Source organism: Mus musculus, chromosome 13 (assembly GCF_000001635.26).
Source record: "Mus musculus strain C57BL/6J chromosome 13, GRCm38.p6 C57BL/6J".
Classification (NCBI taxonomy): domain Eukaryota; kingdom Metazoa; phylum Chordata; class Mammalia; order Rodentia; family Muridae; genus Mus; species Mus musculus.
Window position 1 is genome coordinate 14,325,151 of NC_000079.6, and position 14,620 is coordinate 14,339,770.

General features: G+C 39.2%; 1 protein-coding gene across 12 annotated transcripts in view; it reads right to left on the bottom strand.

Annotated features, from left to right (window-relative positions):
- Hecw1 (HECT, C2 and WW domain containing E3 ubiquitin protein ligase 1) overlaps positions 1 to 14,620 on the bottom strand; it is a 296,852-nt gene that overhangs the window by 98,713 nt on the left and 183,519 nt on the right. The window lies entirely within an intron of this gene.

A 14,620-nucleotide genomic window follows, 5' to 3' on the forward strand; every position in this document is an offset into this window, starting at 1 on the left:
AAACTAAGCTCCTGCAGTGGAGGAGCAAACAAACCATGATAAATTAAAACATGTACTCATTTAGATCAAAATTCAACCAAAACAGTTATTATTATTATAAATTAGTTTTGATATTTTGAGATTATAACATAATTGCATCATTTTCACTTTCTTTTTTTTCACTCTAAACCTTTCCACATATCTCTTTTACCTGTTTTTCAAACTTATAACCTCTTTTTATTAATTGTTGAATATATATTCTTTATATACATATATGTGTACACACATACATTCCTCATATATATAAATATAACCTGCTCAGCTTGTATAATGTTGCTTCTTATATGCATGTTTTCAGGGTTGAACATTTGGCATTGAGTAGCCAATTGGTGTGCTTTCTCCTCTGGAAGACTATTTTCCCACTTTCTATGTCCCTACGAAACCTATAGTTCTTTCTATAGGGTGAGATCCACTGAATGGGAGAAAATCTTTGCCAACTATACATTCAACAAAATATTAGTGTTTACAGTCTAGAAAGAACACAAAAAGTTAAACATTGAAAAAACACTGCAATTTAAAAGTAGGCTATGGTACTGAATGGAAAATTCTCAAGAAAGAGAGAAAGAAAGAAAGAAAGAAAGAAAGAAAGAAAGAAAGAAAGAAAGAAAGAAAGAAGTGCAATTGGCTAGAAAGTGGGCTCCATTCCTTAGGATTCCACATTTTATGGTGAATTCAGGATGCTTAGCTTTTCCCCACCAATCCTCTCATCCTTCCCTTGTAGATCTTCTCTACTTCTTGGTGTTAGAATCACTTTCTAACAGTGGCTCCTGAGATTGTTCCAGATTTGCTCTTAGTCCTGTAGCAGCCTGTGCCCAGAAGCCCTTCCTCCCACCCCACTTCAATTCCCTGCAGACACCACCTTTTGGCTCATACCAAAGGAACCCCCAACTCTGTTCCTGTCTTTCTAGTCTTTTAGTTCTATTGCAGCTTGCCCCTTCTTCTACCCACATCAATTCTCTGGGGAATTTGTCTCTTGGTGGGGACACTGGTCCTATTCTTTTCTGCAGACCCTCTCAGCCTTTACTCCTAGTTTATCTCCATTCCTTTCTGTTACCTACCCACCTAAAGAAGCTCTCTACCATGGACTCTATAGCCACAGCACTCACCTAGTATACAGAACAGGCAACAACAACAACAACAACAACAAAAACAACAACAATCGAAGAATGGAACACCTACCCAACAAAGACCAGATCAGGTATCAGCACTAAGAAATACCTTAAAAAATGTAACTTGTGATACCTAGGTTAGAACTCAGAACAAAAACACAGCCTTCTTCAGAACCAAGTAACCCTATTACAATAGGCTTTGAAAATGCAATTTTGTTAAAGCACAAGACAGAACTTGAAAATAGCAATTATGAATATATGCAAAGACATGAATAAATGCCTTAATGAAGATCATGAAAATACAGGAAACAGTTGAATGAAATTTTTGAGGTTTGTTCTGTTGCTGTGTATTTTTTTCTTTTCTTTCTTTCTTTCTTTCTTTCTTTCTTTCTTTCTTTCTTTCTTTCTCTCTCTCTCTCTCTCTCTCTCTCTCTCTCTCTTTCTCTCTCTCTCTCTCTCTCTTTCTTTCTTTCTTTCTTTTTTTCTGGTTTATCGAGACAGGGTTTCTCTGTAGCCCTGGCTGTCCTGGAACTCACTCTGTAGACCAGGCTGGCCTCGAACTCAGAAATCTTCCTGCCTCTGCCTCCCAAGTGCTGGGATTAAAGGCATGTGTCACCACACCCGGCTATTTTTTTCTTTTTAAAATTATTTTATTTATTTACATTTCAAATGTTATTTTCTTTCCTAGTTTCCTCTCCAACAGTCCCCTATCCTCTCCCACCTCCCTCTGCTCCCCAACCCACCAGCTCCTGCTTCCTGGCCCTGGCATTACCCTATATTGGAGCATAGAGCCTTCACAGGACCAAGGGCCTCTCCTCCCATTGATGACCAACTAGGCCATCCTCTACTACATATGCAGCTAGAGACACAAGTCCCACCATGTGTTTTCTTTGATTAGTGGTTTAGTCCCAGGGAGCTCAGGGGATACTGGTTAGTTCATATTGTTGTCCCTCCTATGGGGCTTGTTGCTGTGTATTGTAATGCTAAATACTAGCCCTCAAGATCTTGTTGCTCCTAGGGACAAGGAGATCATCATGTACACAAAATAATGGTATATAACCTTATTCCTTAATTTTAAACTAGTGGTTGGATAAAGATGCCTACAGTCTTTATCTGGGCAGAAAAGAAGTGGGTGGGGCTTTAGTTCCCAGGGCTTGAGGTCTGAGGCAGAGATCATGAGGAGAAAGAAGAAAAAAAGAGAAAGATGCCATGGGGTAGGTGGATCATGAAAACATGGTCATGAGGGCTAACCAGTTGACAGAGGAGCAGTCCAGGCAGAACATTGCAAGTTATATCTTTGATTATTGTGTTAGTTAGGGTTTTACCGCTGTGAACAGACACCATGACCAAGGCAAGTCTTATAAAAAACTACATTTAATTGGGGCTGGCTTACAGGTTCAGAGGTGCTGTCCATTATCATAAGGTAGGAGCATGGCAGTATCCAGGCAGGCATGGTGTAGGAGGAGCTAAGAGTTCTATGTCTTCATCCAAAGGCTGCTAGTGGAAGACTGACTTCCAGGCAGCTAGGGTGAGGATCTTATACCCACACCCACAGTGCCACACCCATTCTAACCAGGTCAAACCTATTCCAACAAGGCCACACCTTCAGATGGTGCCACTCCCTGGTCCAAGGATATAGAAACCATCACAGTTATTAACAGGGAAGAAGACATAGTAGCTTAGAAGGTTGATATTTGCCCAGCTCTAGTGCTTTTAAAGGTAATTTTAAATATAAAGTGTTTGTGCCATTTACTTGGAAACTAAGGATCAAAGGTAGGGTAGATAACCCCATTAATTTTAACCACAATATAAAATAACACAAACAGTTCAAGATATAAAAGTAGAAGTTAACAAAGAATTAGAATCACCAAAGAAAACCAAACTGAAATAAAACTGGAAATAAAAGACAGAATGGCAAACAAAACTTCAAAGGTAAGCCTCACTAACAAAGACCAGGACATGAAAGAAATAATCTTAGGTGTTAAAGACAAGGTAGGAGAAATGGATAGTTCAGCCAAAGAGAACTGTTAAACCTTAAAAAAAAATCCATCAAAGTTCATAGAAAATGTTTCTAACATAATCGTAGAAGAATATTTCTCCAACCTTATGTAGGAGATACAAGAAGCATATAGAATATGAAATAGACAGAGCCAGAAAAGAAATTCCCCATAATACATAATAATCAAAACACTAAATGTACAGAACAAAGAATATTAAAATCTACAAGGGAAAAGGAAGAAGTAACATATAAAACCAGAACCATTAGAGTTACACGTGACTCCACAGAGAAAACTATGAAAACCAGATGCCCTGAATAAAACTTGCATAGAAAACTGATGCCAGCCTAGACAACTATACCCAGAAAAACTATCAATTAGTAACAGAGAAAAAACATCTGCTATAAAACCAAACTTAAGCAATTTATATCTACAAATCCATCCCTATAGAAAGCACTAGAAGAAAATCTCCTATCTGTAGAGGTTAACCGTATCCAAAGGAACAGGAGTAAATAATCTCAGAACAGTAAATCAAACTGAACTGGAAGCACCATAACAACAAACTAAAAAGAATGAATGAAAATAACTCACTGACAACCCTCAACATCAGTGGTCCCAATTCCCCAAGGAAAAAGACATAGACTAACAGACTGGATCATAAAAAATGTTCTATCTCTCTGATTCATCCAAGAAACACACCTAATCATCAAGGATAGACAACACCTCAGGATATAAGGATGGAAAAAAGTATTTCAGATAAATGGACCCAAGAAGCTAGCAGGTATACCCTCTTTAATATCTGACAAAAAAGACTTCAAACCAAAGCTAATAAGAGGGATGGACACTACATATTCATCAAAGGAAAAAAAATCTATCAAGAGGACATGCAATTCTTAACATCTGTGCACCGAATATAAAGATGCCCAAGTTCAATAAAGAAATATATACTATAGGTAAAAAAATCACATATTGACCCTCACACACTGAGAGTGGATATCTTCAATCACATTCCCATTGAAAGACTTGTAATCCAGACAAAAACTAACCAGAGAAATATGGGAGCTAAATGACATTAAAACAAAATGGACCTAGCAGATACTTACAGAACATTTCACCCAGACACAAAAGAATGTACCTTCTCAGCAGCTCATGGGACTTTCTCTAAAACTGTCCAATTACTTGGACACAAAGCAAATCTCAACAGTTACAAGAGAATTGAAATAACACACTGAATTCTATCTGACCACTACAAATGAAAGCTAGACACCATTGTGGCATCATTGAGATATGAGAACAAGATATTGAGGTTATCCACTCTCAAGTATGTACTCACTGATAAGTGGATTTTAGCCCCAAAGCTCAGAATACAGCCCACAAAAACTATATGCAGTTTAAGAAGAAGGAAGACCAATATTGTATATGCTTCAATCCTACATAGAACGGGGAACAAAATAATCACAAGAGCTAGAGGGATGGAAGGACCTGGGACAGAGAGAGGAAGGGAAGGGAAAAAAAGGGTCAGGAACAGGTATTGGTAGATACAGGAGAGAAGTACAGAGGGTCGGGAAATTGAAACATGTAGCCATGGGGGATGGGGAACTGGGAGTAGCCACTAGAAAGTCCCAGACTTCAGGGAAGCAGGAGGCTTCCAGGACCCAATGGTGATGACTTCAGCTGAAATTCCCAATAAAGGGGAGAAACAACCTGTAGAGACCACCTCTAGTTGATAGGCATGATCCCAGTTGAGGGATGGGGTCACCCACACATCTAAAAAATTTTAACTCAGAAATGTTCCTGTCCAAAGAAAGGATAGGGACAAAAATGGAACAGAGACTGAAGGATAATCTATCCAGAGACTTCCCTACCTAGGGATCCATCCCATCTGTAGACACCAAACCCCATCACTATTTCTGATGCCAAGAAGCACTTGCAGACAGTAGCCGGATATGGCTGTTTCCTGAGAGGTTCTACCAGCACCTGACTAATACAGATGCATATACTCACAGCCAGCCATTGGCCTGAGCCTGGGGACCCCAATGGAGGAGCTAGGGAAAGGACTGAAGAAGCTAAAGTAAATTGCACCCCAATAAGAGGAATAATAGCAACAGACAAAGAGAAAACTAGATTATGATGATAAATAGGAAAGAGATGGACAAGAAGGTGGGAATATTGGATGGACAAATATCACTAAAGGCCACTTGAAAAGCCACATGAAAACCTATTACCTCTCTGAAGAAAGAAATTAAAGAAGATCTCAGAAGATGGAAAGATCTCCCATGCTCATGGATTGGCAGGATCAATATAGTAAAAATGGCTATCTTGCCAAAAGCAATCTAAAGATTCAATGCAATCCCCATCAAAATTCCAACTCAATTCTTTAACGAATTAGAAAGAGCAATCTGCAAATTCATCTGGATTAACAAAAAACCTAGGATAGCAAAAACTTTTCTCAATGATAAAAGAACCTCTGGTGGAATCACCATGCCTAGCCTAAAGCTGTACTACAGAGCAATTGTGATAAAAACCTGCATGGTACTGGTATAGCGACAGACAAATAGACCAATGGAATAGAATTGAAGACCCAGAAATGAACCCACACACCTATGGTCACTTGATCTTTGACAAGGGAGCTAAAACCATCCAGTGGAAGAAAGACAGCATTTTCAGCAAATGGTGCTGGCACAACTGGTGGTTATCATGTAGAAGAATGTGAATTGATCCATTCCTATCTCCTTGTACTAAGGTCAAATCTAAGTGGATCAAGGAACTCCACATAAAACCAGAGACACTGAAACTTATAGAGAAGAAAGTGGGGAAAAGCCTCGAAGATATGGGCACAGGGGAAAATTTCCTGAATAGAACAGCAATGGCTTGTGCTGTAGGATCAAGAATTGACAAATGGGACCTCATAAAATTGCAAAGCTTCTGTAAGGCAAAAGACACCGTCAATAAGACAAAAAGACCACCAACAGATTGGGAAAGGATCTTTACCTATCCTAAATCAGATAGGGGACTAATATTCAATATATATAAAGAACTCAAGAAGGTGGACTCCAGAAAATCAAATAACCCCATTCAAAACTGGGGCTCAGAGCTAAACAAAGAATTCTCACCTGAGGAATACCGAATGGCTGAGAAGCACCTGAAAAAATGTTCAGCATCCTTAATCATCAGGGAAATGCAATTCAAACAACCCTGAGATTCCATCTCACACCAGTCAGAATGGCTAAGATCAAAAATTCAGGTGACAGCAGATGCTGGGGAGGATGTGGAGAAAGAGGAACACTCCTCCATTGTTGGTGGGATTGCAAGCTTGTACAACCACTCTGGAAATCAGTCTTGCGGTTCCTCAGAAAATTGGACATATTACTACCGGAGGATCCCACAATACCTCTCCTTGGCATATATCCAGACGATGTTCCAACTGGTAAGAAAGACACATGCTCCACTATGTTCATAGCAGCCTTATTTATAATAGCCAAAAGCTGGAAAGAATCCAGGTGTCCCTCAACAGAGGAATGGATACAGAAAATGTGGTACATTTACACAATGGAATACTACTCAGCTATTAAAAACAATGAATTTATGAAATTTCTAGGCAAATGGATGTACCTGGAGGGCATCATCCTGAGTGAGGTGACCCAATCACAAAAGAACTCACATGATATGTACTCACTGATAAGTCAATATCAGCCCAGAAACTTAGAATACCCAAGGTAAAAGATACAATTTGCAAAACACATGAAACTCAAGAAGAACAAAGACCAAAGTGTGGACACTTTGCCCCTTCTTAGAATTGGGAACAAAGCACCCATGGAAGGAGTTACAGAGACAAAGTTTGGAGCTGAGATGAAAGGATGGACCATGTAGAGACTGCCATATCCAGGGATCCATCCCATAATCAGCCTCCAAATGCTGACACCATTGCATACACTAGCAAGATTTTGCTGAAAGGACCCAGATATAGCTGTCTCTAGTGAGACTACGCCGGGCCCTAGCAAACACATAAGTGGATGCTCACAGTCAGCTACTGGATGGATCACAGGGCTCCTCCAATGTAGGAGCTAGAGAAAGTATCCAAGGAGCTAAAGGGGTCTGCAACCTTATAGTTGGAACAACAATATAAACTAACCAGTACCCCCCAGAGCTCGTGTCTCTAGCTGCATATGTATTAGAAGATGGCCTAGTCGGCCATCATTGGAAAGAGAGGCCCATTGGTCTTGCAAACTGTAGATGCTTCAGTACAGGGGAACGCCAGGGCCAAGAAGTGGGAGCAGGTGAGTAGGGGAATGGGGGGAGTGTATGGAGGACTTTTGGGATAGCATTGGAAATGTAAATGAAGAAAATAGCTAATAAAGAAAAAGAAAGAAAAAAAGAAAGAAAAAGTATTACTACAGAAGCTTGTTATGTTATATATATATGAAAAGAATATAAATGGTAAACCTTCTGGTGCCAGGAATTTGTCACATATGGTTAAACCCTTAGACATCAGTAAGAAATCACCTGTTTTATTGATCTTGACCATTTTGAGTGGTCTCATGGAATCTTCAAAACATCACAAGCTATTTTACAAGGTTATTTCCTGAACAGAACACCAATGGCTTATGCTCTAAGATCAACAATTGACAGATGGGACCTCATAAAATTGAAAAGCTTCTGTAAGGATAAAATCACTGTCAACAGGACATAACAGCAACCAACAGATTGGGAAAAGATCTTTACCAACCCTGTATCCAATAGAGGGCTAATAACCAACATATACAAAGAACACAAGAAGTTTACTTCAGAGAATCAAATAACCGTATTAAAAATGGGGTAAAGAGCTAAATAAAGAATTTTCAACTGAGGAATATTGAACAGCTGAGAAGCATTTAAAGAAATGTTCAACATCCTTAATCATCAGGGAAATGCAATCAAAACTCCCCTGAGATTCCATCTCATACCAGACAGAATGGCTAAGATCAAAAACTAGGGCGACAGCAGATGCTGTAGAGGATGTGGAGAAAGAGTAACACTCCTCCATTGTCGGTGGGATTGCAAGCTGGTACAACCACTGTGGAAATCAGTTTGGTGGTTCCTCAGAAAATTGGACATAGTACTACCTGAGGACACAGCTATATCACTCCTGGCATATACCCAAAGATGCTCCAATATATAACAAGGACACATGCTCCAAGGATACATTTCATAGACCCTGTACTCAGTCTGATGGTTGGATGTAAGCATCTGCATCTGTTATAGATCAGGATCTGACAGAGCCTCTCAGGAGACAGCTGTATCAAGCTCCTGTATGGAAGCACTTCTTGGCATCAGCAATAGTGGCTAGGTTTGGTGTCTGCATGTGGGATGGATCCCCAGGTCGGGTAGTCTCTGGATGGCATTTCCTTCACTCTGTTATAATCTTTGTCCCTGAATTTCCTTTAGACAGCAATTCTGGGTTAAAATTTTGGAGATGGGTGGGTGGCCCCAATACTTCAACCGGCAGGCCATGCCTAACCTCTGGATATGGTCTCAACAGGTTGTCCCTTTCCTTTGTGAGATATTTCAGCTAATGTCATCGCTGTGGGGTCCTGGGACACTCTTGCTTTCCTGGCATCTGGGACGTTCTGGTTGCTACTCCCAGTTCCCTATCCCCCATTGCCACACACTTTTGTTCAATTTCCTGAACCTCAGTACATCTCCTCCATCACCTCCCATACCTGATTCTGCCACTCTTTTTTCCATTCCCCTTCTTCTCTTCCTCTGATGTTCCTCCCACCCTCTACTTCCCTTCATTATTTTGTTCCCCTTCTAAGTAGAACGGAAGCACCTACACTTTGGTTGTTCTTTCTCCTGAACTTCATGTTGTCTTTGGATTGTATCGTGGATATTCCATGCTCTTTGACTAATATCTACTTATAAGTGAATGCATACCATGTGTGTTCTTTTGTAGCTGAGTTATCTCACTCAGGATGATATTTTCTAGATCCATCCATTTGACTAAGAATTTCATGAAGTCATTGCTTTTAATAGCTGAGTAGTACTCCATTGTGTAAATGTACCACATTTTCTGTATCCATTCCTCTGTTGAGGGACATCTGGATTGTTTCCAGTTTCTGGCATTTATAAAGAAGGCTGCTATGAACATAGTGGAGCATGTGCCCTTATTACATGTTGGACCATCTTCTGGATATACGCTAGCAGTGGTATAGTTGGGTCCTCAGGTAGTACTATGTCCAGATTTCTGAGGAACCACCAGACTGATTTCCACACTGATTGTACAAAGCTTGTAATCCCACAAACAATGGAGGAGTGTTCCTCTTTCTCCACATCCTCAACAGCATCTGCTGTCACCTGAGATTTTGACCTTAGCTTTTCAGGGTAGTGTGAAGTGGAATCTCAGGGTTGTTTTGACTTGTTTTTCCCTGATGAGTAAGGATGTTGAACATTTCTTTAGGTGCTTCTCAGCCATTAGACATTTCTCAGTGGAAAATTCTTTGTTTAGCTCTCCCCCCTCCTTTTTTTTTTTTCAAGACAGGGTTTCTCTGTGTAGCCTGGCTGTCCTGGCACTCACTCTGTAGACCAGTCTGGCCTTGAACTCAGAAATCCACCTGCCTCTGCCTCATAAGTGCTGTTTACCCCATTTTAAAATAGGGTTATTTGATTTTCTGGAATCTAACTTCTTGAGTTCTTTGTATATATTGGATATTGGCCCTCTATCCAATATAGGATTGGTAAAGAATTTTCCCCAATCTGTTGGCTGCTGTTTTGACCTATTGACAGTGTCCTTTGCCTCATAGAAGCTTTACAATTTTATGAGGTTCCATTCATTGATTCTTGATCTTAGAGCATAAGCCATCACTTTTTTGTTCATGAAAATTTCCCCTGTTCCATGTGTTCAAGGCTTTTGCCCCACTTTCTCTTCTATTAGATTCAGCGTATCTGGTTTTATGAGGATGTCTTTGATCCACTTGGACTTGAGCTTTTGTACAGGGGAATAAGAATGGATCAATTTGCATTCTTCTACATGTTGACCACCAGTTGACCCAGCACCATTTGTTGAAAATGTTGTCTTTTTCCACTGGATGGCTTTAGCTTCTTTGTCAAAGATTAAGTGATCACAGGTTTCTTTTCTGGGTCTTCAATTCCACTCCATTGATCTACATGTCTATCTCTGTACCAATACCATGCAGTTTTTATCACTATTTCTCTGTACTACAGCTTGTGGTCAGGGATAATGCTTCCCCCAGATGTTCTTCTATTGTTGAGAATAGTTTTCACTATCCTGGGTTTTTTGTTACTCCAAATGAATTTGAGAATTGCTCTTTCTAACTCTACGAAGAATTGAGTTGCAATTTTGGTGGGGATTGCATTGCATCTGTAGATTGTTTTTGAGAAGATGGCCATTTTTACTATATTAATCCTGCCAATCCATGAGCATGGGAGATCTTTCCATCTTCTGATATATTCTTCGATTTTTTTTTTTCTTCAGAGACTTGAAGTTCTTGTTGTACAGATCTTTCACTTCTTTAGCTGGAATCACACCAAGATATTCTATATTATTTGTGACTACTGTGAAGGGTGTCCTTTCCTTAATTTCTTTCTCAGTCCATTTATCCTTTGAGTAGAGGATGTCTTCTGACTTGTTTGAATTAATTTTATATCCAGTCACTTTGCTGAAGTTGTTTATCAGCTGTAGGAGCTCTCTGTTGAAATTTTTGGGGTTACTTAAGTATACTATCATATCATCTGAAAATAGTGATATTTTGACTTTGTTCTTTCCCATTTGTATCCATTTGGCCGATTTTTGTTGTCTAGTTGTTCTGGCTAGAATTCAAGTACCATACTGATGGGGAGACAGTGGGCATCCTTGTCTAATCCCTGATTTTAGTGTGATTGCTTCAATGTTCTCTCCATTTAGTTTGATTTGGCTACTGGTTTGCTGTATAATGCTTTTACTATGTTTAGGTTTGGGCCTTGAATTCCTGATCTTTCCAAGACTTTAAACACTTTTTTGAATTTTGTCAAATGCTTTCTCAGCATCTAGTGAGATGATCATGTGATTTGTTTTTCTTTGAGTTTGTTTGTGTAGTGGATTTCATTGATGGATTTCCCTATATTGATCCATTCCTGCATCCCTGGGATGAAGCCTACTTGATCATGGTGAATGATAATTTTGATGTGTTCTTGGTTTTGGTTTGCAAGAATTTTATTTAGTATTTTTGCATTGATATTGATAAGGGACATTGGTCTGAATTTCTCTTTCTTTGTTGAGTCTTTGTGTGATTTAGGTATTAGTGTAACTGTGGCTTCATAAAATAAATTGGGTAATGATCCTTCCATTTCTATTTTGTGGAATAGTTTGAAGGGTATTGGTATTAGTTCTTCTTTGAAGGTCTGATATAATTCTGAACTAAATCCACCTGGTCCTTTGGTTGAGAGAACTTTAATTAGTGCTTCTATTTCTTTAGGGGTTATGGGACTGCTCAGATGGCATATCTGATCCTGATTTAACTTTGGTACCGCGTATCTATCTAGAAAACTGACCATTTCATCCAGTTTTCCCAGTTTTATTGAGTATATGCTTTTATAGCAGGATGTGATGAGTTTTTGAACTTCCTTGGCGTCTGTTATGTCTCCTTTTTCATTTCTGCTTTTGTTAATTTGAATACTGTCTCTGTGTCCTCTGGTTACTCTGGCTAAGAGTTTATCTATCTTCCTTATTTTCTCAAAGAACCAGCTCCTGGTTTTGTTGATTCTTTGTATAATTCTATTTGTTTCTACTTTGTTGATTTCAGCCCTGAATTTGATTATTTCTTGCTGTCTACTCCTCTTGGGTATATTCGCTTCTTTTTGTTCTAGAGCATTCAGGTGTGCTTTCACGCTGCTAGTGTATGCTCTCTCCAGTTTCTTTATGGAGGTACTCAGAGATATGAGTTTCCCTATTAGCAGTGCTTTCATTGTGTCCCATAAGTTTGTGTATGTTGTACCTTAATTCTTATTAAATTTTTAAAAAATCTTTAATTTCTTTCTTTATTTCCTCTTTGACCAAGTTATCATTGAGTAGAGTGTTATTTAGCTTCCATGTGTATGCGGGCTTTCTGTTGTTTTTGTTGTTATTGAAGACCAGCCTTAGTTTGTGGTGATCTGATAGGATGCATGGGATTATTTCAATCTTCTTGTATCTGTTGAGGTCTGCTTTGTGACCTATTATATTGTCAGTTTTGGAGAATGTACCATGGAGTGCTGACAAGAAGGTATATTCTTTTGTTTTAGGATGAAATGATATCTCCTAAATCCTCTTGGTTTATAGCTTGGCCTCACTGTAACTGTTTATGTTCTGTTTTCATGATTTTTCCATTGCTGAGAGTAGGATGTTAAAATCTCCCACTAATATTCTGTGAGGTGCAATGTGTGCTTTGAGTGTTAGTGAAGTTTCTTTTATGAATATGGTTGCCCTTGCATTTGGAGCATAGATGTTCAGAATTGAGAGTTCTTCTTGGTAGATTTTTCCTTTGATGAGTATGAAGTATCCTACCTTATCTTTTGATAAATTTTGGTTGAAAGCCAATTGCCAATTTTAGTATTAGAATGGCTATTCCAGCTTGTTTCTTGGGATCATTTGCTTGGATTTTTTTTTTTTTTTTTTTGCAGCCTTTTACTCTGAGGTAGTATCTGTCTTTGCCACTGAGGTGTGTTTCCTCTATGCAGCAAATGCTGGGCCCTTTTTACATATCCAGTCTGCTAGTCTGTCTTTTTATTGGGGGAGTTGAGTCCATTGATATTTAGAGATATTAAGGAACAGTGACTGTTGCTTCCTGTTACTTTTGTTGTTAGAGGTGGAATTATTTTTGTGTAGCTATCTTCTTTTTGATTTGTTGAAAGAAGATTACTTTCTTAGTTTTCTAAGGTGTAGTTTCCCTTCTTGTGTTGGTGTTTTCCATCTATTATCCTTTGTAGGGCTGAATTTGTGGAAAGATATTGTGTAAACTTGGCTTTGTCATGTAGTATCTTAGTTTCTCCATCTGTGGTAATGGAGAGTTTTTCTGGGTATAGTTGCCTGGGCTGGCATTTCTGTTCTCTTTGGGTCTGTATGGCATCTGCCTAGGATCTTCTAGCTGTCATAGTCTCTGGTGAGAAGTCAGGTGTAATTCTGATAGGTCTGCCTTTGTATGTTACTTGACCTTTTTCCTTTACTGCTTTTAATATTCTTTCTTTGCTTTGTGCATGTGATGTTTTGATTATTATGTGGCAGGAGGATTTTCTTTTCTGATCCAATCTCTTTAGAGTTCTGTAGGCTTCTTGTATGTTTATGGGCATCTCTGTCTTTAGGTTAGGGAAGTTTTCTTCTATAAGTTTGTTGAAGGTATTTATCTTGCCTTTTAAGTTGAGAATCTTCACTCTTTTCTATACATATTATCCGTAAGTTTGGCCTTCTCATTGTGCCCTGGATTTTGTGGATGTTTTGAGTTAGGAGCTTTTTGCATTTTGCATTTTCTTTGAGTGTTGTGTTATTGTTTTCTGTGGTATCTTCTGCACTCTTCTATCTCTTGTATTCTGTTGGTGATTCATACATTTATGACTCTTGATCTATTTCCTAGGTTTTCTCTCTCCAGGGTTGTCTCCCTTTCTGATTTCTTTATTGTTTCTATTTTCATTTTTAGATCCTGCATGGTTTTATTCAATTGCTTCACTTGTTTGTTTGTATTTTCCTATAATTCTTTAAGGGATTTTCTGTTTCCTCTTTAAGGGCTTCCACTTGTTTACCTGTGTTCTCCTGTATTTCTTTAAGGGAGTTATTTATTTCCTTCTTAAAGTCCTCTATCAGCATCATGAATTGTGATTTTAAATCAGAGTCTTGCTTTTCCAGTGTGTTTGGGGTATCCAGGAGTTGCTGTGCTGGGAGAACTAGGTTCTGATGATGCCAAGTAGTCTTGGTTTCTGTTGCTTATGTTCTTGACCTTGTCTCTTATCATCTGGTTGTCTGTGGTGTTAGCTGGTCTTGCTGTCTCTGACTATGTCTTGTCCTTCCTGTAAGCCTGTGTGTCAGCATACCTGGGAGACCAGCTATCTCTGGGTAGAATTTGGGTATGGGGAGTTGTGGCACTCTGTTAGCTCTGGTGTGCAGAGGTAAAGTAGAAGGATCCTGTCCATGGCTGTTCCTTGTTTCCTGTGTCCTGATGGTTCTTGGAGACTCCCTCTTGGGCCAGGAATTTGAGCAGATGTGGTACTCTCACCCATGCTTTTATGTATATCAGCACTCCAGGGAGACCAGCTCTCTCCTGGTGGAATTTGAGTATGGAGAGCTATGGCACAGGCCCAGCTCCATGTGCTATAGTTTTAAAGTGTAACATCCCCCCACAGTTTCATGAGTTTGAATACTTCATATTTATCTTCAGTCAGTGGCTTTGTTTGGGAAGTTGTGGAAATTTCTTTACCTGGAATCTCAGAAGCAGGTGTAATGACATAAGGACTGAGCTAGAGTGTTAAAACTGG